Source organism: Chrysochloris asiatica, unplaced genomic scaffold (assembly GCF_000296735.1).
Source record: "Chrysochloris asiatica unplaced genomic scaffold, ChrAsi1.0 scaffold00018, whole genome shotgun sequence".
NCBI lineage: Eukaryota > Metazoa > Chordata > Mammalia > Afrosoricida > Chrysochloridae > Chrysochloris > Chrysochloris asiatica.
Window position 1 is genome coordinate 9,270,627 of NW_006408536.1, and position 4,096 is coordinate 9,274,722.

Below are 4,096 nucleotides of genomic sequence, written 5' to 3' on the forward strand. Positions count from 1 at the left end.
CACCACAAAGGAACTCTAACTCTCATGCTACCTCTTTGTATTTGCACACAATGCTCATCTCATCCCCTTATCCCTGTTCCCTGGCAACCACTAGTGTGTTCTCCATCTCTGTAGTTTTGTTGTTTCAACAATATTATGTAGATGGAATCATGCTCTATATAATGTTTTTGGGGAAAAAAATTTTTGTCCACTGAGATTGATTCCTTGAGGTCTGTCTGTCTTAGGTTGGGTTCACTAAAGAAGTAAAACCAGTGATATATGTATGTGTGTATATATGTGTGTGTGTGTATGCATACAGACATACATGTTATTGTTGTTATGTGCCGTGGAGTCGGGTCCAACTCATAGCAACCCAGTGCAGGGTTTCCAAGCCTGTAAATCTTTACGTGAGCTGAAAGCCTCATCTTTCTCCTGCAGGACAGCTGCTAGTTTCGGACTGCTGACTGTGAGATTAGCAGCCCGATTCGTAACCACTTCACTACCAGAGCTCCTTACATATATATATATATGTTGTTGCTATGTGCCGTGGAGTTGGTTCTGACTCATAGCAACCCTGTATGGGGTTTCCGAGGCTGTAAATCTTTACGGGAGCAGAAAGCCTCATCTTTCTCCTGCGGAACAGCTGGTAGTTTTGAACTGCTGCCCTTGAGATTAGCAGCCCGATTTGTAACCACTACGCTATCAGAGCTGCATACATACATACAGAGAGAGAGAGAGAGAAAGAGAGAAAGAGAGAGAAAGAAAGGAAGCAGGAAATGAGGAAGTGACTTATACAGTTGTAGAAGTGGCAAGTTCCAAGTCTATGGGTCAGATGTCAGGCTGGAGGCTTCTTGTGACTCACGTAGCTGCAGGGGCTGATGAACCAAGATCCGAAGGTCAGATGGTAGGCTTCTGGCTGCAGAGATGAATGAATCCAAGAATGGCAGGTTTGGCAGGCAACATACAACAGCCCTCTGACTCAAGTCCAAAGAACCAAAGGTCAGATGATGAACTAGACCCAGCAAAAAGCAAAGCAAGCTTTGCTCAGATGTCCAATATATTGGATGGAGGCTACATCTCTGAGGAACTCTCTTCCAAATAATTGGCTGCTCATAGCAAATCTCATCACAGAGATAATTACATTATATTAAGTCTCATCATGAGAGATTACTACATATTAACTGCCAAGCCACTGAGAATCCTGGCCAAGCCAAGTTGACACACAACCTAAGTATCACAAGATCCAAGCAGGGTTTTGCATGTATCAACACTTCATTTCTTTTCATTGTTAAGTAGTATTCCATTGTATGGATATATCAGAGTATGTTCAACCATTTCACCTATTGAAGGATATTTGGGTGGTTTCTAGTAATTTGCTATTAACATTTGTGTATAGGTTTTTGTCTAGATATAAATTTTCACTTCTCTGGGATAAGTGTATGTCTAGTTTCAGAAAAACAACAACTCATACTTTCCAGAGTGACTGTACTATTTTACATTCTAACAAGTAATGTATAAATAACCCATTTTCTCCTCATCCCTATCAGCATTGGGTGTTCTCACTTTATTTTATTATTTTTATTTTAGTCATTCTGATGGAAGGGCAATGATATTATGATTTTCACTTGACTAATAATATCAGGGAGTCCTGGTGTGGCGCTGTGGGTTAATGCGCCTGACTGCAAAACCGTTTGAACTGCAAGGTCGGTGGTTCAAGCTCACCAGCTGCTCCTTGGAAACCCTATACAGGGTCGCTATGGGTTGGAACTGACTTGATGGCACTTAACAACAACAATATCAAACATCTTTTTATGTGCTTATTTGCTATTTTATGTGCCTCTTCAGTGAAATGTTTGTTGATGCCTTTTGCACATTTTCTAATTGGATCGTGCGTATTTTTACTATTGAGAGTTCTTTATATATTCTAGATAAAATTCCCTTGTTTGGCATGTGGTTTGCAAATATTTTCCCCCAGTCTGCAGCTTGTTTTTTCATCTTCTTAATAGAATCTTTCATGATGCAAACAGTTTCGATTTTGATGAAATCCAAGCTATTACTTTTTTCCCTTACAGATTGTGCTTCTCTCAGGCACTAAGAACCTCTCCTGAATGGCATGAATTCCCTGATAGTTCTGACCTAAGCATGAAGGTAAAACTCCAGTGGCAGCAGAGTGCTCTAACTGAGGAAGTTCAGGGACCAGTAAGTTGGAAGTCAGACTGTGTGCACTGAGTAGTATAAACAGTGGGAAGTGGGTGGGTCATCTACAGCACCTGCCCCAGCCTGATATGGGAATTACATTTTGGAGACAGTGACAGAAATTACCTTACAGAGAGAGATTTGTATGCTTTTGAAGGCAAATAGGAATATCATGTCGAAAAAAAAAATTACTTAAACTACAGAAAAAATTCCTGTGGTGTGAAATTTTAGTTGAAAATCATATAACTTTGATGCGGTGCCTTCAGAAATAATCTGTGAAGGCAAAAAGAGACTGGCAATGCATAGCCTTGCATAGAGCATTTTTATTCACTTAAAATTAAAGCAAACCTGAATATCTATCATCTATTCCTATTTACTTTAGCATATTAAAGGAATTACATTAACTTATTTGTGCTAAATGAAAAAATACCCTGAATGAGAAAAAAGTAATGGATTGCATGCTGAGAATAACCCATGGATTAATATTTAAAGTTTCTCAAGAGATGATGTCATAATAAAACTCCCTGAGACAGATAGTATAACGGCATTAGTCATAGACTTCCGGAAATGCTGAGTCACCATCTTTTAACACTAAAGGCTTTTTATTTATAGAAATCTATAATAATTATTGATCCAAAATATGCTTAGGTTGTGTTAGATTCTTTTTAAATATTCTATATCAAATGATGTACTTTTGGCATTTCTTTTTTACTGTGGTCTATCACCATCATAGCTTGATATTTTAATTTTTATAACTTTCTCATATCTCTGCAAATATTGGAGAATTTTTAAGAATTGAAGTTGACAAGTTAATTTTAATGCCAAGGATTGTCATAATTTAATATTACCAGGGAGAAATGAATATTCACTTTTCCAAAAATGCAGAAGGAAATTACTTACTCTTGGAGAACTTTTTAAAATGGCATATATGAATATTTAAAATTTTAATGTCATTTCTATGAATCATAGTCAAATATAATACTATAAATTTATAGACTAGGGTTGAAATTTTTCAATTTTGGGGCAAACTGGAAATGATTCTTTCATATCGTCCTGATCCACAAATCTGAGCATCTCACCTCACTTCTAGACAAAGATTTAATAGTGAAGGCGAACTAAAATCTCATGAAAACAAAACATTATTAACACTATAAATACAGTACATTTGTACATTATAAAAACAAACAACTCTTAAAATAATTTAGGTTCAATCATATTGTGAGGTGTTTCACAGATTCATCATTATTCTCCAACGTTTTGTAGTATTCCATTGTATGTAGGTACCAAAGTTTGTTTAACCATTCTTCTGTTGATGGGCATTTAGGCTGTCTCCATCTTTTCCATATGTCTCTTGTAGACAGCATATTGAAGGATGCTGTTTTCTGATCCATTCTGCTATTTATGTGTCTTGTCTGGTACATTTAATCCCTTTACATTCAGTATAAGGAGCTCTGGTAGCATAGTGGTTATGAATCGGGCTGTGAACCTTAAGGTCAACAGTTCGAAACTACCAGCTGTTCCACAGGAGAAAGATGAGGTTTTCTACTCCCGTAAAACTTTACAGCCTCGGAAACCTTGAACAGGGTCGCTATGAGTTGGAACCGACTCCAAGGCACATAACAACAACAACACATTCAGTATAATTATAATAGGTATAAATTGATTGTTGTCTTTTTTCAGTGTGGTTTTTTTTTTTTGTATTGCTGCTGGATTCTTTGTTCCACATAATTTTCTGTGCTGAGTTCAATTTGTAGGTTTTCTTTTCATTTTTATTTCTGTTATGTTAATGTTTATTAAATCTTCCTGGTTGTCCTCTTTTTTAAAAAAAAATTTGATGTGCAGGTTTATTATTTTTCTTTGAGGTTACCTTGTAATTTATTCTCCCCCCCCCCCCGCTTAAACAGTCTGTTTTATCTTAAAA